At 40.0% G+C, this 22,121-nt stretch overlaps 1 long non-coding RNA gene across 3 annotated transcripts in view; it reads left to right on the top strand.

The window, feature by feature from the left end:
• The window catches only part of LOC119240185 (uncharacterized), a 266,551-nt gene that overhangs the window by 32,637 nt on the left and 211,793 nt on the right, over positions 1-22,121 (top strand). For 2 of the 3 annotated variants that reach the window (XR_008551243.1, XR_005124099.2), the window contains one exon: positions 12,307-12,378. The exons of the other annotated variant lie outside the window; for it this stretch is intronic. This is a non-coding gene — a long non-coding RNA (uncharacterized LOC119240185). The remainder of the gene's footprint in view (positions 1-12,306; positions 12,379-22,121) is intronic. 3 annotated transcript variants of the gene reach the window in all.

The raw sequence follows: 22,121 nt of genomic DNA, 5'->3' as shown, positions 1-22,121 counted from the left end.
GTGCAAATACTACTTTATATAAGGGAATTGAATGTCCCTGGATTTTGGTATCTTGGTAGGGTCCTGAGTCCTTCCTCCAGAGGTACAATTGTATGCAAAATCTATATACAAATTCAATATGAGAACTATATATAGGGTTATTAATTTTCAGAGAATAAAAATAACTTAAGAGAAATCTTGTGAATAGCATGAGGATGTTATAAAGTATGTATCATGTTTATTTCTGTGGTAGTACAATTCATTTATGATTCTCTGTGATGTTCCTTGAATTGGAGCATCTGATATCAGATTCAGGACCAAGATTCCCCAGTGCCTGAGGGTGGAAGCCAGAGTCTCAGAGAAGCATAGAAGTCACATTGAACCACAAGCCTGACCTTTGGGGGATGTACATTCTCTCTCCTTCTTCTCAGGCTTAGTGAATAACCCCTGTCCAGGATTCACGTATGGAGAAGAAAAACTCCTGGCCCATCATGGGGCCTCTTACTCTGGAAAGGAGCAGAGGTCTCTTTAAATCATACATGTCTTCTACTCTGATACCATCCAGATAGCTCAGGGCTTCTCAGAATTATAAATGATTTGGTTACTGCCCATTTTCTCTTCTAGTCTCAGCTTAAGGGTAATTTCTTTAAGGGCCTGCCTCCTAATTCCACAGACTAGGTTAAATCCCCTTGCAGCACACTCTCTGAATTCATCAGGACTCTTTCTCTTGTGTGAGGCACGTGCTCAAATCAAACTTGTTTAAGCAGAAAGGAAATTTCCTGAGTCATGTTAATTGAGAAGACCATGTAGCTTTAATGGATAGAGCCCTGATGGATACAGGATCTGAATTTATGTTTTGAAGCTTGTCTAGTGCTCATCTCTTCCTACTTTTGCTGCTGTCTCCTCTTCTACCACCTCCATTTACTCTTCCTTCTCTCCTTCTCTTCTCCCATCCCTCCCTCCTTCCCTCTCTTTTTTTCCTTCCTTTTAAAAATTTTTAGCATTTTGTATGACTGAAGTTCTCCTTCTAGTTAATTAATTTTATACCCACAATCATCGAGGCAACAAGGTCACCATTCTCCAAGATCCATCACATTCCAGGGAAGACTAAATTGACCTTTCTCATAAGTGCCCATGCCCAAGCCAATCGCTGTAACCCAGGGAATGGAGTACACTTGGATTGCCTGTGTCTAGAGTTTGCAAAGACATGTGTTTGCTCCAAATAGCATGGAAGAATGTTTTATTGTCTGAATTGTCCTTTTGTCCAAAGAAGGAAGGGGGGGTGGGGACTGATGCTGAACATAGCAAACAGCAGTATCTGTTTCCATTAGACCTTATACTTCCTATTTTCTTTATATACAATGAAGCTAATGAAGCTTAATGCTTCAAGGCCCCTTGCTTGCATAGGCCCGTTGTATTATATTTTAGTGCAATCCATTAAGATTGATGTTAGTTTTCACTCTGACTTCCCCTTTCTTTCCATTGTATGTCCTTCATGTTCAGTAGCATTGGAGGGACCATTGTATTATGAATTGCCACCACATGAAGAGGCAACCAAAGGATATGCAACCAAATATTTGGGGAAAGAAATACAAGTATTACAGTATATTTTCCTGAATTTTGTGGCTTGTGATATTTGTCTGTTTCCCCCCACCAAAGGTATTTGTCAGTTTTTAAAACCGTAATTTGTTGATTGCTTTACTCATTTTTTAAATTTATTTTTTACACCATTGTTCATTTTTTAAACAGTATTTGCTTCCCCCCCCATCAGGTGTAGTCCCCATAGAGTTTCCTTCACCAATGCCCCCGTGTACCATCACCTCAGTCCCCTGTGCTCCTCTCTCCCTCCCTCCCTCTGATTCCTCTCCCTCCTCTTCCCCTGCAGGATGTCTCTGATTTATAATTGTCTGTTTTTATTTTGTGGTGTTTTGTGGTGTTATCTTGAATGCTCATTTTTTTTTAAATATAGATTTGCTTTGAGCTTTGGTGATAATAATGCAATGTAACATTTGTTAAATGATTACTTCTGTGCTAGACCCTGACTTTTGCTAGCTTTATAATTTAGTTTTTAATGTACATATACTATCTGGGGTTGCTTAGTTCTGTGAGTTTTACTAATCATAGACATTTACTTTTGCATCTAATTTTGTATTTTTAATTTCATGTTTTAAGGAGATATTCCCTAACCATTCTCCCTGCCCCCCAAATCATACAAGCTTTGAGTCCCACAGAACTTGAATTTGCTTTGCTCAACTTCCTTGTTTATTCTGACTCTCCTGTTAGACTCTAAGCTCATTTGCTGCCTGTTTTCTTCATCACTGTTAACTCAGTATTTAGCTCAGTGCCTGGCAAGTAGAAGAAGTTGCTCAATGTAAATATATATATAAGGGAAACTCAGTGGGACAGCAGTTCTTAGTAACCTCCTTGACTTCCGGACCAATCCCAGGACATAGACAGTTCCTGTTATGAGGAGATAATGTTGCTTAAGTCCCTGTGGCATGTACTACAGGGATACCTGCAGTTGCCTCTGTGGTCCCCTAGGTTGCTGTGCTTCCTTGTTCTTCTCTGCAATTTTTCTATCAGTAAGGTTCAGTATCCAAAATATCAAGCCTTATTTTCCTAGCCCTAGTTGACAAGATTAGAATTTTACTAGGGTCCTTCTTCCTACATTTCTTCTTGGACTATTTAGGGTTTTATTTTCCTCTCTAAGACTGGAGACCTGATTCTAAATCCTAGCCCCATGAAAAGGTTTCATAGTCTTGGGCCAATCTCTTTTGCATTGATTGCCTTCATGTCTTTATTTGCAAGACGTGTTTGTTGTGGAGGACAAGACTTAGAGACTTGTTTGAATGTTTTACCATTCTTGGACCTGTGAATAATTAAATTGCTCAACAAATTTTTTATTATATATGATGTGCTAGGTATTATGTTAAGGTGGAAAAAAAATGAAAGTTTTAACTGACTCCATAGAGCTTCTAATCTAGTCTGGGTTGGAGGAGGAGGAGAGATAGGCTGAGAGGAAATGAATAAACAGACAGGGAAAGAATTTCAAGTCATGACAAGAACTTCGAAGACAAGAACCATTGGAAGGGGTAAAGCATAACTGGGGAGGGAGATGCCACAGTGGATCATGTGGCCAAAGATAGAGACTCTAAAAAGATAACTGGAGCTGAGAACCAAGGGATGATCTGTCAGCTTCATGATCCATGGAGAAAGTACTTTTTGAATAGAGAGAGCAAATTGCTTGAAGCACTGAGGTAGGAAAGGCTTCACAGGTCTGAGGAACTGAATAAAGTCAGTTTGGGGAGAGGATGGTGCTGGAGGGGAGGTGAAATAAGTTAGGGGCTAGGTGGAATAGACCTTTAGCCTTGAGAAAGAGCTTGGATTTTCATTTTGATGTAATGGTAAGACATTTAAGTCTTTAATAGGGAAGAGACAGGATTGATGTTTTCCTGCTTTTTGGAGAGCAGTTTCTTGAGCAGAGATAGTCCACCCAGTGCGCTGCCCCAGGAACCTCCAGTGGGCACCAGTTACATTGATTGCAATGAGAAGGTAGCCCTTGGAGGTGGGCACTGGCAGTAGCCCTTTTGGAGAGAAAAGAGTGGACAGGGAAGTCTACGTCAGGCAGTGGTTCTCAGCTGGAACTTACATTACTATCTCCTGGGATGTTTTTAAAGACAGCTGATTGAACCAGCAACCTGCCAAGCTAATGGGAAACCCTCTATTATCTTTATCAGGAGTCTCTCTACTCTGCCAACCCACCCTGTGGGTGTGGGGTTTTAGGTGGGGTAACATACTAGGGGAGGTCCCTTCTTCCATTATTTACTTTACTGAGGTAATGCTGTTTTATATTGTTTGGAAGAATAGGATCCCTTCCCCCCCCCCTTTCTGTGCTATTATTCCAGTGCTCCCACCACAAAAGCACCACAGTCCACCACCATAGTCCTTTGAGAAGGGTGGTCTTAGTCTAGTCTTAGTCCATGCTCCTTACCTGTGATAAGCACACAACACTTTGAAATGGGGGCGCTCAGCTTTCCTGCTCTTGGGCATGAATATTTCCCCTGGGGCTTGGAGTCTGGGTGTGCCCAAATCCAGCCTCCTTGGATAATGTGTACCACATTATCATTTCCCCAAAAGCCCTGCCAAGTCTTTCAAACTTTTATGGGGGAGGGCTTGTTGTCCTGTTACTGAGAATCTCTTCTCTTCCCTGTTGTGGTAGGTGCTCTCTCCCCCTAGTGTTTCCTCCTTTCACGCGCCATCCCTGGGCAAGCACCAGTCTCCCACCCCCTTCCAGGATGACTAGCGTCATCTTTTTGGCGATCTTAGGTCTTCATAAAAGCCAGAAAGAGATGTCGTGTTTCAGGAATTTTGATTTTCTGCTCTTTGAAGAAAGAGAAGAGAAATGCCTGGCTACTCTCTCAGACTGAAAGGGGGAGACAGATTGCAATGCACACAGTGCACTCTTGTTCTTATAATTCTTCAGCATGTCAATATTACAAGAAGTTACTCTGCCACACTGGTAAATTGGAATAGAATGTATCTCCTGGCACCAAACCATTCTGGAAGTCAATGTGTACCTCCCCAAGACTCCTGTGGCTACAGGGTGAGAGTTCCTGAATCCCTTGACTGTATCAGTAAGGAGTGCTCTGCTGATCAGGAAAACTTATAAAAATATTAGCCACACAGTTTTGGAGGTAAATGTCTCTACAGCTCTGTGGAATGTTCTAAACCTTTTCTTTTGGCATTAAATTGCCATTTCATCGGAACATTTTTTACTAGTCAGAAGTGTTCCTATTCAAAAGCAATACAATCTAATTTTCTCTGCAAAGTATGCCAGGTCATACTGGTGTGCTTCTCAAGAGGGAGATTTATCGTAATATGAGTGTCATTAGGAAATCTGGTCTGAAAAAACATCTACCAGGTGCCATGTACTGAGGACTCAAGGAGAAAAAGGTTCTCAAGGAATTCTCAGAGAGAAATAGTCACAAACTTTAATAATATAAGGTGATAAAATATGGATAAAAGACTCTTGGAGCATAGCAGAAGAGCCAATAGAAAATTCATAGAAAAAATGACATTTAATTTGTGTTGTGAAGGACACATAAATATTTTCTAGGTGGGAGTGAGTGAAAGAGGACATTCCAGGAAGAGGAACAGCAGGAGCAAAGGCGCATCCTTCCTTGTAGGGTGTGTGTTTGTGTGCATCAGTGCATGCATTGGACAAAGGGTAGGAGCTGGTCAGGGTGATATTTAAAACAATTTATTGTGGTAATGTTGCTTTATAACATTGTATAAGTTTGAAGTATACAATATTATGATTTCCATCACCATAAAATTGGCCCCTTTTACTGGTTTCACCCACTCCCCAACTCCTTTATCTGGCAATCACCATCTGTTCTCTGCATCTAAGAGCTTGTGTTTGCTTTGTCTTATTTATTTACTAGCTTGGTTTTTTAATATTCTACACAGGAATGAAAATATATGTTAGTTGTTTTTCTCCCTCTGACTTTACTTAGCATAATACTTTCTAGTTCTAGACATATTGTGCAGATGGAAAGAGTTCATCTTTTTAATAGCCAAGTAGTAGTCCACATCTTCTTTGTCCATCCTGCTGTTAATGGACACTTAGGTTGTTTCCAAAGTTCTTGGCTATTATAAATAATTCTATTGTAAATTGAATGAACATAGAGGTACATATATCATATTGAAGTAATATTTTCATGTTCTTTGGATAAATAGCCATAAGTGGAATAACTGGATCATGTGTGGTATTGCTATTCCTAATTTTTTTGAGAAACCTCTATATTGTTTGTATGTGTACCCTATTTGTGATTGTACCAGTTTAAATGCACACCAACAGTGTATGAGGGTCCACTTTCCTCCATATCTTTACCACAACATTTGTTTCTTGTCTTTTGATAACAGCCATTCTAAAATGTTTTGATTTGCATTTCCTTAGTAAGAAGTGGTGGTTAGTATCTTTTGTTCAAAATATAAGACCAGAACTATAACATATATGGATATATACAGTAAACTATTTGACAGTGATCTTGTGATATATATTTGTGGCTTCAATAGTAAGAGAACAGTAACAGAAGGAACAGCAACAGTTCAACAGTAACAGAAATAAAAGTGAAATAAGCAAATAGGACTGCATCAAACTAAAAAGCTCTGCATAGCAAAACAAAACACAATAGGAGAAGATATTTGCAAATCATACAACTGACAATGGGTTATTATCCAAAAAATACAAAGAATGCACACATTCTAAGAACAAAATGATACAGAACCCAATTAAAAAATGGGCAGAAGACTTGAACAAACATTTCTCCACAGAAGACATGTAGATAGCCAGTGGAGTTGATTTTTGAGGAAGAGAGCAGGAAATATACAAAGTTTCTCCAAGTCTAACCTAGTTTCATGACTCACGTTAATGTTTTGCATAGCTTCTCAACTACTACTGCTACTATCAGCACTACTCCCACTACTACAGCGCTCACATTTGGTGCACTCTATGTTGGGAGCTAAATGTATTTTAGGATTAAGTCTCAAAACATCTCTGAATAAGTTTACTACTATCCTAATTTTAGAAATGTTGTTCTACATATTTTCACATGTTACTTTCTGTTCTTGCTAATATCATAGGTACCTAAGAGACTCATATGTTCCCGTGTGACTTGTTGATTGTTTTAGCATCATATAGTTGTTCTTTTCCCACCTAAGATCAAAACCTCTGCCTTAAGACAAACTGAAGTCATCCAGCATGGTGTTCACTTTACACTTGTTATTGGACTGAACTTTTTGACCTAACCATTTTGACCTCTGTTTTGATTTTAAAAACACTCAGGCAGGCCTCCCCAGTGGCACAGCGGGTTGAGCACCACGCTGTGAAGCTGTCTGCAGCCTCTGCAGCGTGGGTTCAATTCCTGGCTGGCCAGGGAGAAACCTACATGGTGTGGCCTCCCCTCAGCAGTGTCTTCGTTCCGTCTGACTGTTCTGCTCTCTGCTCTGTCTCTGGTGAATTCTCTCGCCCTCCCGCACCTCTGACTATACCCCAGTTCTTATATAAATAAATAAATCTTTAAAAAAATAAAAACATTCATGCTTCTTCATTTACCTTGAGATCACTTTGAATCCAAGACTTTTTAAATTAGAATTATATCAAGTCTGATGGACTTTCCATCCAGAAAGTGTTTTCTGGAGTGAATTCCATTAAGCCAATTTAATCCCTTGATCAGTTTTCCCCATAGCACAGTTAAACCATTTCCAAAAATGTTAACTCTACTGAAATTATTTTCATTTGGATCAAAACTTTTTCATGTAAAATTTGAAACAAAATTTGATATGTTAATTAGTTATTGCTTGTATCAAATTTAAATGGTCCTGGCTATGACTTTATGTGATAGTCATTATTTCCATCAAGTCCATTTTTTTTTTCTGGGTCAAAATTTGCAGATCTAAATTTTTAATTTATTTTTATTTTATTATTTTTTTAAAGATTTATTTATTTATCCATATAAGAACTGGGGTATAGGCCAGAGGTGCGGGGGATGAGAGGATTCACCAGAGACAGAGTGGGGAGCAAAACAGGTAGATCTATTGAAATGCACTGCTGAGGGGAGCAGTGGGCGAGACAGGAGAGGTCTGCTACGCTATGTAGGTAGCTCCCTGGCTGGTCGGGGATCGAACTTCAAAAAATAAAGCTTGAATTTTCAATTTGTAGTCAATAACAAAATTTGCTGTGTGCAGTTTTAGATGTTATCAGTATGCCAGTAATTTAAAAATCAATCCATTATTAATTGAATTAAAATAGGGATGCCTTGTATTTTTTTACAAATGGGACATTGAAAAATTTTGTGTTTGTGTGTGTTTAAAAGAGAGAAAGAAAAAAAAAAAGGAGAGGAAAGTGGGGAGAGAAAGAGAGAGACATTGATTACCAAACTCTCAAGTGTATGTGAGAGTTTAAATGTCCTTGGGGTCAATATGTCAAGATATGAGAGCAATGTTTATTATCAAGTAGCTTTGAGAGTAAAGTTTTCCTGAGAAGAGCAGGAGCTGAGGTCCTCATTAGCCTTAGGGAGGAGACTGGAAGAAGTGTCAAAACCAGCAAGAATATCTAGAAAGCAGCATGCAAGGCATTGCTTGCCAGTTATGACTCTCCAGATTTATTACAAAAACAGAGATAACTAAGCAACAGCAACCTTACACATTTCTGGTAACATAACCAATGTCATAATGCCCCCATCCCGTGGGGCGATGTCCCAAAACACCCAGTGAATGGATGAAACCACAGAAAAATACCAAGCCCTCTCTATATACTGTGTTTCATTTACAGGTATACCTATGATAAAGTCTAATTTATAAATTAGGCATAGAAAGAGATGAAAAATAACTCCAAATAAAATAGAACAATTATAGCAAAATATTTTAATAAAGGTTATGTGAATGCGGTATCTTTCTCTCAAAATATCTCGTTTTATCTAACATTTTTGTACTGTGGTTGACTATGGGTAACTGAAACCATGGAAAGTGAAATTGCAGATAAGAGGGGTGACTATTATATCACTTGATGTTACCTGTGATTGAAGATTGTGGGCTCTTCAAGATTGGAGGCTGTTGGTATGGATTTCCATTGCATCTTATAAATCCAGTACAAAGGAGCACTAGTACCTTCTGGACTCTTCTTTTAAATGAATATCCATTTCCTATTGGGTTAAGTCCAACATTTTTAGTATAGAATACTGGATTTTTCACTGTTTGGAAGTTTCTCCCTCTCCAGCATCCACTTCTATCACTCTATGCCACTGTACATTTTGCTCAGGTCACTCTGAAGGTTTTACTGTTCATAGATGCCACCCTATTCTCTTCAAGTCAGTTTTGCCTGGAAAACTCATACATGTTCTTCTAATCCTTCCCAAAGGGACTCTCTCTTTCATGAATTACATAGGGTGATGGAAGAGATGTGAGGGGATTGTTTAGGATGTGAAACACAGGGGGAGTGACTGGGGCCAACTGTGTGTATGAGAAAGAAACAGAGCAGCTTGGGGGTAATCAGAAACTAGGAGACAAATAAGAGAAACAGGGAATTGGAAGGCACTGGGAAAATAGGGAGGTCTGGAGGAGACTAGGGGAGCCATAGACTTAGACTTGGAGGATTTTACAGCAGATGTGAGGGGATAGAGGAAATAAAGAATTCCATGGGACTAGAGGTAACTGGAAGGCAGCAGAGGTTAGAGTTAGGAAGAGCAGCTGTTTTCTGTGGCACCCAATGGAGACACCGATACTCAGTGGGTTCTGAATGCTGTGTCTCTTGCCCCCTGTAGTCTGTGAGTTCCTCTCTCCATCTGGAATGTGGTTGGGAAGAGTGTACAATGACTGAGCCTCCACTGCCTAGGGAGAAACTTTGCTAAGAAGGAATGAGCTGGTGTGCAAGGTCTTTCTGTTTTCTCTAGGAGGTACCTACCTGTTCAGACTTCCACAGAATATCTCTACTGTGTTACTAAGCCTGGCTGTTGAAATGCCAGAAGATCAGTAATTCTGATTTTATTTGAATTTCCCCAAATGGACTTTCCCATGTCATCTGCTGAGGGAATGCATGACACTCCCTAGGAGTGAGTCCCAGATTGTGAGACTAGATGTCTCTACCTGGATTTTCTTTGAAACTTAAAGCCTCATTGGTTCCTTTGAATTCTGTCTTGGGACTAGAGGTGGAGTTCACAGTTTGCTTAATGATAAACTGTGTTGAAAGAGAACAATTAAGTTAAATTCACCTAAAAGGGGCATTTGGGGAACAAAGTATTTGATCCTCTTATGAACTGTTGGTGTGTGACCTTGTGTGACCTAAGGTAAGATGCTTGATATCTCTGAATCTGTGTTTCTACACCTTCAAGATTTTTTTTGACTGTTCTTAGACATATGTACCTCTCTCTTCCCTTAGTTTTCCCCTTAGGAAGTGATCAAGTTCCTAACTTCCAAAAATATTGGAAGTAAATTCTGATGTTCTGTAATGCTATATGGGCTTACAGAATAGCTTAGTCAGCTTGGGCTGCTATAACAAAATGCCATATAGTGCATAGTTTAAACAGTAGAAATTTTATTTTTTTATATTTATGAAGACTAGCAAACTACTGACATGGTGGGGTGCTGGACAGGGGGGCTGTGCTCTTGACTTGAGATGACCACTTTCCTGTTGGATCATCATGTGATGGAGAGACAGAGAGCACTCATGTTTCTTTTTCATTTTATAAAGGCACTAATTCCATCCTGAAGGCCCACCTCATGGCTCATTTAATCCTTACTAGCTTTCAAAGATCCTATCTCCAAATGTCATCACATTAGGTATTAAAGCTTCAACATACATATTTTGGTGTGGGTGACACAAGCATCTGGTCTGCAGCAGGGAGGCATGACATTGCTTCAAAATAAGACTTTTCTTAATTGGAAGAATGGCATTCATTTCAGTTTGCTCAGGTTTTCTTTTTTGTCTTTTGATAATTTCTTTATATAGTTTTTTCATTTCTTTAATGAAACATTTTACTAGGTAACATATATTGTAGAGGTAGCTCCTTAATTTGCTTTCCATGAGCTACTACACACATTCATGTTGAACAGTGATTCTGCTCAGTGCCATTTCCCTGTTTGCCTGCCACACCAAAGGTCATTGCAGGAGCTGCCATATGAGGGCCACATGATCTTGCTACGTGGGAGCATTTAATGTGGCAAAGGGAGAAGGCCTTGTATGACCAGACGTGACCTCCCTTGGATTGGCAGCATTATGTAGACATTGACATGCTTTTGACATTGGAATCTCAGAAGCAAGGATCAACTATGGAGATGGATTCAGGGAAGTAGTCTTATCATCCCACGTAGGTTAGGGTGACCTCCAGAGACAAGGGATGAATCTTGTTGTATGTAAGAGAACATCCTAGCAGAAAACTTCCACTCAGTAATAGCAGTGCAGCACACAGAAGCAACCAGGTGTGGAATGGAACCCAGGGAGATTTTGCATAGCAATACTACAGAAAGGTAAATGGTAAAAGGTTGGTACCTACATCTGTGTGTTCAAGCCATGAAGGTGACCAGTCAGTTTAGACAATGTAAGAGGAAAGTAAGAGGCAAGTTTAGAACTGATGTTTGTCTAATGTCAGAGACTGGGTTCTTTTTCTTATGTCTGGGTGATTCCCAGATACCTCTGTCTGTTCGGTCCCCGATACACACTTATTTCCTATTTCCTCAATACCCTCATACATTGCTTGTCCTCCGCACACCCCACCCTTCCTTTCATCATTTACCCACCCCCTCCACTATCTGTCATATTTTATTTTTGTGACTTTGGCTGACCATGAGGCTCCCCAGTTCCCCATAGTGAGGGACAGACCGTAGATTGAGGACAAACTTGTTCCTTCTTTATCTCATTCCCTCTCCTTGCAGCAGATCACTCAGCATAAAAGCTTTGAGCCATCTGTAACATCAGATTGTTCCACAAATGACACATAACATGAAAATAGGCTTTGTAGCCTGGAATCACAAACACTCGCTCTCTTCAAGACTTTCCACCTAGATTCAAGCATATGGTGCAGTTTTCTTGACTTTCCTTATGCCCAAAGCACAGCTCTGGGGAGGAGGGTGCTGTCATTGACTGGTGTCTTTGCTTGAATGTAATTTTGAGTTTACCTTGACATCTGTAATTAATGTCAGTCAGGATGGTACGAAGGAAAGGGAACATTGAGGGACTTTTTTATTGAGATGGAAATTCAACATCACTTTAAGTAGCCTTTGAGTACCTACTATGTACAAATTATTGCTTAGGAAGGGGTTTACAGAGTGGGTCAATGATCCTTAGCTTGAGGGACATAATCTTAGCAGAGACAGCAATTGTCAGCAAAGCACAATGCAATATGGTAAATATGATAAGGGAAATGTTCACAAAATACTCTGGCAATAACTTGGACTTAGACAGAGAAAATATTTGCAATATATATGACAGATAAAACTGTACAATGAGCTGTCACAAACTGATGAGCAATATGCTATCACCCAGCAGAAAAATGGAATAAAGTATGAATAGGATTATCCAAGTAACCAACAAATTTATATTTATCAAGATGAGATACTATTTCACCCCTAGAAGACTAGCAAAAATTAAAAGGTTGTTAACAATAATTTTAGTGGGAAGAAGGTAGTAAAGGGGTGGATAAGAGGAACTTTTAGAAATTTTTCCTCTTAAAAGCTGGTTTTAAATTTTCTGTTTTGGGGAAAATGGAATAGATGTACTTTCCCTTAGTTTCCTGCTAAGTAAAGCTAAAACTCCTGGATGTTTTATATAAGACAAACCTAGGAAGACTCTGAACGGTGGAGAGAAGAAGACACACTGACTCGGGACTAGAGAACTACATACTGGTAAGTTCACTTGGTTTTGTTTTCACCTCATATCTAAGACTTGGAACTGAGGAAGCCAAAAATCAAGAAAGGCCAATGGGAGCAGACACAAGAGTCCCAATATAAGCCTGATCTCTCTCGTTAAAGGATTAGGAAAGAACAACCTAGCAACAGATAAGACTTTGGGTAATAACTACTCTACAATAGCCAAACACCACAGAAAACTGTGATCCCCACTCCCAAACACACTAGCTAGTTCTGAGTGTGGGATACTAGACTCTTAAACAATTGAGTTGCAAGCTGAACATCAAGGAGATTTTTTAAAATGTAAGGCAATGCCATTCCTTTTGTTTTGGAAAATATACTTATTTTTGATATTTGGCCTGCTATTAAAATGTAGCACTATCTTTTCTTGAAAGAACAACTGACTGACGAAGTATGGTTAATTAGATTATGGGTATAACAATATGGGTGGAAATTTCTTGAGACTGAATGAAAGGGGCTATCACTTTAAGGAAAGCAACTGACAGTGTTTGTTGCAGATAATAAAGTTCATCTTCTGGGAGAAAATTAGAGTTGAAAAACTTGTATATGCCAGTTTGAGCTTGACAGCTTTCCAATTCTTAAAGACATTTCTGATGAAATTGGTGATATTAGTTGATGTGATTTTTAAATGTTGTCTAATGAAATGCGTCAACATTTAGAAGACCTGAATAACTCAGTGAGCCAACATTATCCAAATGACCAAAGCATGATGTGCAAAATCATGCAGGTAAAATATCCATCAAACTATATGATTGATCAGTGCATTTTAATGTAGCAGCATAAAAATAGTTCATTGTTAGATTTTCATATTCTACATTGCAAATAACTTCTAAGACAATAAACACTTGTCAAGTTTTGGTATAGTTTCTTTTTTAAAAAATTTTTACTTTATATAATTCTTACATCATTTGTCATTTTTGCACAATGTATGCATTTTCATTTTGATTATATTCCCCATACAAGTCCCACCCCCCTTATTATGACCCTAGTCCCCCCTCCTTCCCCCCCCCCCAGTGTGTCTCTGGTTTAGAGTTGCTTGTTGATTTTGATTTTTTCTTTATTATAATTAGTCTTTTTCCTATTTTCTAAATTCCTGCTATGAGTGAAACCATCCAGTATTTTTCTTTTTCCCTCTGGCTTATTTCACTGAACATGATCCCTTCCAGCTCCATCCATGTTGCTGCAAATTGCATGAGTTTATCTTTTTTGATTGCTGAGTAATATTCCATTGTGTATATATACCACATCTTCTTGATCCAGTCATCTATCTTTGGGCATTTGGGTTGTTTCCATAGCTTAGCTATTGTAAATAGTGCTGCTAGAAACATAGGGGTGCAGGTGCCCTTTGTAATTAATATTTCTGTGTCCTTTGGGTAAATACCTAGGAGTGGAATTGCTGGATCATATGGAAGCTCTATCTTTAACAGGTTGAGGAATCTCCACACAGTTTTCCATAGTGGTTGGACCAGTTTGCACTCCCACCAGCAGTTCAGGAGAGTTCCTTTTTCTCCACATCCTTGCCAACATTTGTTGTTGCTAGTTTTTTTTTTTTATTATGTGCCATTCTCACTGGTGTAAGATGGTATCTCATTGTAGTTTTGATTTGCATTTCCTTGATGATAAGTGATGTTGAACATTTTTTCATATGCCTGTTGGCCATTTGCATTTCCTCTCGAGAAGTTTCTTTTTTGCTCTTCTGCCCTTTTTTTGACTGGATTATTTACTTTGTTTTTGTTGAGTCTCATCAGCTCTTTGTAGATTTTTATGATCAGTCCTTTATCATTAGTGTTGTGTGCAAAAATTTTCTCCCACTTGGTGCGGTTTCTCTTTGTTTTGGTTATTGTTTCTTTTGCTGTACAGAATCTCTTTAATTTGATGTAGTCCAGCTGTTTATCTTTGTCTTCACTATCACTGCTTTGGTTGATGTTTTTGAGGTGCATGTCATGTAGTGTTTTGCCTGTATTTCCTTCTATATATTTTATGGTTTCAGGTCTTATGTCTAGTTCTTTTTTTTTTTTTAAGATTTATTTATTTTTATGCAAGAGCTGGGATACAGGCCAGAGTCACAGAAGGGCGAGAGGATTCACCAGAGACAGAGCGGGGAGCAGAACAGGCAGATGGCAGAAATACACTGCTGAGGGGAGCAGTGGGCATGACAGGAAAGGTCTGCCACACCATGTGAGATTCTCGCCAGCTGGCAGAGATGGAACTGGTACTGCAGAGGCTGTGGACAGCTTCACCGCGTGGTGCTCAACCCGCTGTGCAACCGGGGAGGCCCCTTATGTCTAGTTCTTTAATCCATTTTGAGTTGTTTTTTGTGCATGGTGTGTGGTAGTAGTCAAGCTTCATTCTTTTGCATGTAATGACCCGGTTTTCCCTGCACCATTTATTGAACAAATATTCTTTGCTCCATTGCATATTCTTTGCTCCTTTGTCAAAGATTAGTTGACCATAAATCTGTGGGTTTATTTCTGGATTTTCTATCAGTTCCATTGGTCTGTGTGTCTGTTCTTGTTCCAAAACCATGCAGTTTTGATTATTATGGCTTTGTGGTATAGTTTGAAATCTGGGGCCTGCCTGGTGGTACAGTGGGTTAAGTGCAGCACTGTGAAGCTGTCTGCAGCCTCTGCAGTGCGGGTTCAATTCCTGGCCAGCCAGGGAGATTCTCACATGGTGTGGCAGATCTCTCCTGTTGCACCTGCTGCTCCCCTCTGCAGTATATTTTGGTTGTCTGCATGTTCTGCTCCTCTCTCTGTCTCTGGTGAATCCTCTCACTCTCCCGCGCCTCTGGCCTGTACCCCAGCTCTTGTATAAAAATAAATAAATCTTAAAAAAATAAAAAAAATGAAATCTGGGATTGTGATACCTCCATTTCCTTCTTTTTTTTTCAAGAGAGCTTTGGCTATTCAGGGTTTTTGGTGGCTCCATATGAATTTCATCAATATTTGTTCTATTTCTTTGAAGAATGTCATTGAAATTTTTTTTAAAGATTTATTTATTTACACAAGCACTGGGTACAGTCAGAAGCGTGGGAAGGTGATAGAATTCACCAGAGCCAGAGTGAGGAGCTGAACAGGCAGAAGGACCGAAGTACACTGCAAAGGGGAGCAGCAGGTGGCAGGAGAGGTCGGCACGCCATGTGAGACCCTTGCCGGCGGCCAGGGTGTGCAGAGGTGTGCAGAGGCTGTGGGCAGTTCACAACCCAGTGCTCAACCACTGCGCCACCAGGGAGGCCCTCATTGAAATTTTTATTGGAATAGCATTGAATCTGAACTTTGTCAGTCTGCCTGTTCTGTTCCCTGCTCTGTCTGTGGTGAATCCTCTCACCCTCCCACACATCCGCACTGTACCCTAGCTCTTGTATAAATAAAATAAAATCTTAAAAAAAAAATTTCTAATATGGTAAAATTTGCTAGTGCTAATTCATATGAACTGATTTCTTTAAGATTATCAAGGCCTGGAGATCAAAGTTTGATTACACCTCATGAGGTCAAGCTGTAGTCCACCTGGCCTTGAGCTGCAGATAGAATAGCTGTACATAGATAAACATAGGGGAGCAGCAGGGAAGAGCCATCCAACTCACAGTGGGCTATTATAAATGAGAAATAAATTGTGTTATTTATTGTGTTAAGACCCCAAAGTTTGGAATTTGTTATATAGCAGCATCTAGCTTAACCTCCCTCATGTGCATGCACGTGCAAAGTTAGATCTGTGATTTAGGGAGATCATCTTGGCAGCAGTGTGAAGAAACTGGGGATGAGGACATAGGATGGGGCTGAAAATAGGGCTATGAATTCTGAAGTTACTTCTGTTTTCCAATTCAGGGTCTGAGCTGAGGACTACAGAGTAGAAGGGATAGGCAAAAGAGGTCTCTAAGTCAGAATTAGCTATATTGGTAACCAGTTGTGGGGGACAAGAGGAGAGAGAGGTCTTAAGAGACTGATTTTGGTCCTTGGGAAAATGGTGGTGTTACTTAAAAGATTAGTAACACAGTGTGTTTGTGTGTTTTAAAGGAAATGATGAGTTTCATTTTGATTACATGAGTGTGCTTGTGTATGATGGAGATAAGAATAAGAAACACTTGTATGACTCTAATTGTGGGCTGTGCACCTGGGACCAAAGCCCCTGGGCTCTTAGGATTAATATTAAGTTACTTTTAGAATTTAAATTATTTTATCTCTTGATTTTAATCGCCAGTTAACAGTCTGAGTCCTGCATCTAAAGAGAACTCTGAGTTATTCTAGACATCAGATTATATGTTGGTAAATTCTATCACAAAGTCACTTATCTCAATAAGGAGAAGAGTTTCTAATCTTTTGCTTTCTCTGGCCACATTGGGAGCCTCAAGTTTGAGCAAATTCTGCCAAAGTGCCCTGGCAAGATGGCCCATCTGAATGTGTGGCAGCTTCTCTTAGGATTCCCCATGTTGCAGGAGAATCCAACCCATCACAAGCCTGGCCTAGAAGGCCATGCCTCTAAAATCAAACAAGGGGATGGCGGTGAGAGGCGAGGGGGTAGCCACAAGGGTTTTCCAAAGAGCTGCACAGGGTCATCTCTGCTGAGCTGGCCTCTGGTCTCTGGACAAAGGAACACTGCGCTGCACTGCCCGGCTCCAGGGGGCACCACTCACATTGTATTCTATTTGAATGGTGCCTCTGGAGTTGCTATGTGTCCTGACATATCTCATTGTCACCCACTAACATCAGTTTCCCATTTCCTGTGGACTTGAGTCTTTCTGTCAATATTTGGCATCACTTCTTGCGTTAACTTGATAATGATTAGCTCCTCAAGTCTGCTTTTATCTTATCAAACAGGTCTGGGTATCTCACTTATGCTGACAAAGGGACAGAAGTGAGGGAAGAAAAGAAGGATTAGATTCCTACATCCTGTGATTCTCTGTGCTTTAATATGAGGTTTCTGCAGGGAGGGAAGGGCCTTCGCAGATATCTCCCTCTCCATTTTGGAGGCCTTCTAAGGGAAGTAAAAAGAACATACTGAGGAGTTTAGAGTAACATCAAATTCCCTTCAACCTCAGCTTATTTTAGAGCCAAGAAGAAATCCACAAGATAGTTCTTTCAAAATGTGCCTCAGTACCCTTGATTTATGGCCTAATTCAACTCAAGACAGTCAGCTCCTTCAAAGTAAGTGTAAAATGGACAGATGTGAAGTGCTGGGATGTCTCATTGAAACAAAAGTTTTATTTCTTTCAGATTCAGATCCATATGTGTAGCATAATTCCTATATTCCGGGCCTGTTCATAACAATATTTTGAAGTAATTATTTGTATTCCAGATGTCAGCTGCCTGGGTGTTCCTAAGGCCTTTGGCACCATAGTTTCACAGAGAAATTTAAATGAAGTTGGTGTTATCTTTGTGAACATCAGAGTTCTAGCAGAAAAGGAAGACATCCCCTTTTTATAAAGGTGTAAGAAGGATTAAGGAGCCAACTGAAGTTTGTCAAGCACCCAGGAATAGCCTGGGGAGTCCTTACTGCTCTTACGCATGAGGGGTAAGGGTAGGAAGGGAGAAGCAGTATTAGAGAGGCAGTGGAAGGTGGCCAAACCAGAACACAGGTCGGGGCCAGGAATAAATACCTCACTTGGCTCTCTCCTCCCACCACCTGAGTCCTAGATGTCACCTCCTGTTAGCAGCTCCCATCCAATAGGCGGAGGGTGGAGGAAAACCTGGTGACTGCATCTGTGGACTCTGTTACCCTCTCTGGGCATACAGCAGAGTGAAGAGTATAGAGTGGAACCAGCACTAATTTCAATCCCATATACAGTGGAAGCCCCAATTATTCTGGAGGATCTTAGGGGACTTTTGCTAGAAATAGGAAAGAAGACCCAGAGAAATTAGATTGATTGCCATAATGAGCAACTTACTTGTCTCAGTGCCTTAACCTAGCCTTTATTGCTGCTGTGAACATTGGGGAAGACTCAGCTCCATGTGGTTACTCAGGAGCCCGGGCTAATGGTGCTCTGCCTTCTGGTAGGTTCTAAAGGGAATATGAGGTCTTCTCACTGCTGAGGATGGAAGAGAATTGGGTATATGTTTTCAGTACTTCATTCTGGAAGTGGCAAACATCTCTGCTCATGTTTTATTGGTTGTCTCTTATTTTCTAATGTCATTTACCAACCTTACTTGAAATTTCTTCTCTTTTTTTGAATTTCTCTCCTATCTTCATTAGTTGACCATGTTAAATTCCTGTTCTTTTCTTATTCAAAAGTTTAGTTGTCTTTTTCTTACCCCAGACTAACCTGGCTTAGTTTACAATGTGTTGCTTCGTAAGCCAAAATGCCTACTAAAGCATGTTTTTTTATGAAGAGATAGGTCAGTTCTCTGTTTGAGAGGAGTTATGAGGTCAATTTTTAAGACCCTCATTTTTTCTTGGTATATAATTTCTCCTTTTAAAATTAACAACATTGAGAATCAGAGAGGGGGAGTGCTTTGCCCACAGTCACACAGGATTTGACATTGATTTCCTAACTCAATGTCCAGAGCTCTTTCCTTCATCCTGCACCACCTCTCTTCGCCCTCTTTGTATTCTCTTTTTGGAAAAACTACTCTTCCCTTAATACCATCTGTCTGACTTTTCCTTAATCTTGTGCAGTTCAGCTCTGCATATAAAGAAGCCAACACCTTGGTGAGAATCATTAATTTTCAGAAGCTTTTATTTCAGTGACTGCAAGGATAATTGCTAAAAATAGGTACTTCCCCTGCAAAACATAGTTAAAATCAACTTTTATGGTCAGGCTTCCCAAAGGCATGAAGGTATGCTGGGAAGCCATGACAAATCACCCCTCACCCCAATAGGCATAGAATAAATAATCATTTGTCAGAGGCAGCCTTCAGAGCTTAGAGTTAGGATAAGGCAAGGACAGATGCCAAGAGGTGTCTAGGTAGGTCTGGGTTTCCCTAAGAGGAGGACCAGCATCATTTTCCATAAATTCTGAGTGGAATGGGGAGAGATTAGTGGGGAACCCACAGGTATTATTGGCATTTCAAAAGTCCACAAAGATGTTCTCTGTGTATGAAGACCCAGTGAACATTGCTAGTATCCTTTAGAAGCTGGAGGAGATATCCCAATTGTGACAAGCTCAGGAAATTATTTAATAGCAATAGATTGTAAATAGGCACAGTCTCTGTTTTCTCTACTCCTCACTTTGGCCCATTAAGAAGGGAGTTCTGCTAATACTTCTGATTTCTGAAAGGTGGGGAGGAAGCTTATGCATTTGGGCAGGGCTTAGCTGATCTTCTACTTGTGCATACTAGCAGACACACTTCACCTTTCTTTCTCTGGTCTTCCTCTGTCTCTCTTTCTCCCCTTCCTTCCCTTTTTCGACCTCTCTTGGACCTCTCTGCCCCAGACACAACAGGGTAGGCAACCTCTTCTTTGCTTGCTTCAGCTTCTCAACCTGTAATTGGATGGGTAAATTTGGATCATGAAGATCGCAAAATGCAGATTTGTAAGGGGAGCCATGTAACGTTCTCTGATTCAGCTTTATAAAATTCTGCTCTTGATCCTCTCTGGCTCCTTACATCGTTTCCTCATGTTGGTAGAGTCCATGTGGGGAAGAAAGAGCAGGAATGATGTCCTTGAATTTCCAACACATGGAGGGTTTATTGGGAAGTCTTAAAAATTCACAGAGGCACTGCTACTTGAGTGAAAGAGGATGATGTGGGGAATAGATGTTATTGATGGGGTCCCCCCAGGCCAACTTCAGCTTTTGGAGCTAGGTTTTAGCAATTGGAAGACTTTGGATGGATATCAGAGGTCTTTAAACTGATATCCAGCACTTTATTTTGTAGTTAACAGGTGGCTTTAGCAGATATTAGTCATCTATTTGTACAATAATTTTCCCAGAACTCCAACTGGTGCCCTCAGAATCAGGGCCTGGGATTGGGAGAAGAAACATCTTAGAGAGCTGCAATGTTTCTAGGAAGTAAAACAAGGACAGATATTTCTCTTGATTGAAGAAATTTATATTTTTATTCAAGTGAGCCAAGATTTTCTCAGTGACTTTAGGAAAAGCCATGTTGGAAAAGGCAAAGCCTTAGTAGATATAAGGGAACTTGCCTCTAACAGGCTTTCCCTCAAAGACAGCCACAAGACAGAAGAGCCAGCATAAGGACAAAGGGATGTATTATGTGCACTCCATGACCTTGACCTACCTCTAATTTTAGCCTCAGTGCTGGAGGACAGTTTCATGGACACTGGCAACATTCTATAATAATTCAAGTATCTGCTTCATATCCCCACTCATCATATCTCTGTTTATTTTTTCCCAGAGGAGTAGAGAAGTTAAAAAACCCGAAGTAAACCTCAATGGATAGGGTATGAAAGTTACTGAGGCTGCTGTCCATTAGAGGGACAACTTTGTGCTGCTGTACTGTTCCCAAAGGGTCACTAGTGGGTGGATCCAGTTGCCCACGGCATTAACCAGTTCAGTACTGTTCTCTCTGCAATGATGGTTGTCCCTTCCCTGTCTTATTCTCACCACCCCATTACTTCCAGGAATGACATCCCCAAAGTCTTCAGATATTGCTCTGGGGGAGCCCCAATGAAAACTCTGGATGGTCTCCTGTGTGTCAAATGTTTGGAGCACTAAACATTGCAATTGGAAATAGAGTTGGTTTCTTTGTCCCTTATCTTTTTTCTCATTCAGAGTTAAGGGACTGTGAGTGTCAAGTTCAGAGGAAGTAAGAAAATGGGTGGTAGAAAGACATTTTAATACTACCTTTAGAGTTGCTTAAGAAATCAAAAAGTAGGAAAAGCAAAATTTGGGCCAAAAGTACATATCAGAAGTCATATATCAGTGGTTATTTGAATTATATATTAAGTGCTTGCCATAGCAGTCCTGGGACTTTGCCAACTATGAGAATTATTGAATTTTTGTGTCTTTGCCAATTATATGAGGTTAAAAAATAGCAATATCATATTTATTGCTTTAATTCACATTTCTTTAATTATAGTTGGATTAAGGTTTTCCCCTTGCATTTATTAATTACTGTTCCTTTTTAAATGTAATTTGGATATTCCGCAAACCATTTAATAAGTCACTTTAATGATAGATGTTCAGGTCAAACCCTCTTTCTACCTATTATAAAAAAAATACTACAATATGAATATGAAAAGACATTCACTCTTCCTCCTAACTGAAACATAACAAATTGAAAGAACAATGCCATTTTTGTCTGTGCATTTTGTAGTAAACATTGAAATGTTTGGTAATTTCCCATGTATACAGTTTTGCAGGGAAATTGGTGCTGAGATTGACAGTTCAAATTGTTATATATATTTTTAAAGATTTATTTATGCATACAAGAACTGGGGTACAGGCCAGAGATGAGGTGTGGGGGGTGAGAGGATTCACCAGAGACAGTCAGGAACAGAACAGGCAGAGTGACTGAAATACACTGCTGAGGGGAGCAGCGGGCGAGTCAGGAGAGGTCTGCTGCACCGTGTGGGTAGCTCCCTGGCCAGGGATTGAACTCATGCTGCAGTGGCCGTAGATAGCTTCATAGATTGCCTCTCAACCACTTGTGCCACCAGGGAGGCCCCAAATTGGTGTATTGTTTTGAAGGACACTTGAACTATATCTATCAAAATTTAACATGTGCCTATCCATTGTTGTAGCATTTCAAGAAAATTTGTCCTGTAAATATGCTTATGTGAAGTCCCAAATATATTCTGCTTATTGAGTGTATGTGTGTGCACAT

The sequence above is a fragment of the Talpa occidentalis genome, unplaced genomic scaffold (genome assembly GCF_014898055.3).
Source record: "Talpa occidentalis isolate TD23 unplaced genomic scaffold, MPIMG_talOcc4v2.1 talOcc4.12, whole genome shotgun sequence".
Taxonomy (NCBI): Eukaryota; Metazoa; Chordata; class Mammalia; order Eulipotyphla; family Talpidae; genus Talpa; species Talpa occidentalis.
This window is presented reverse-complemented; position numbering and strand designations above follow the sequence as displayed.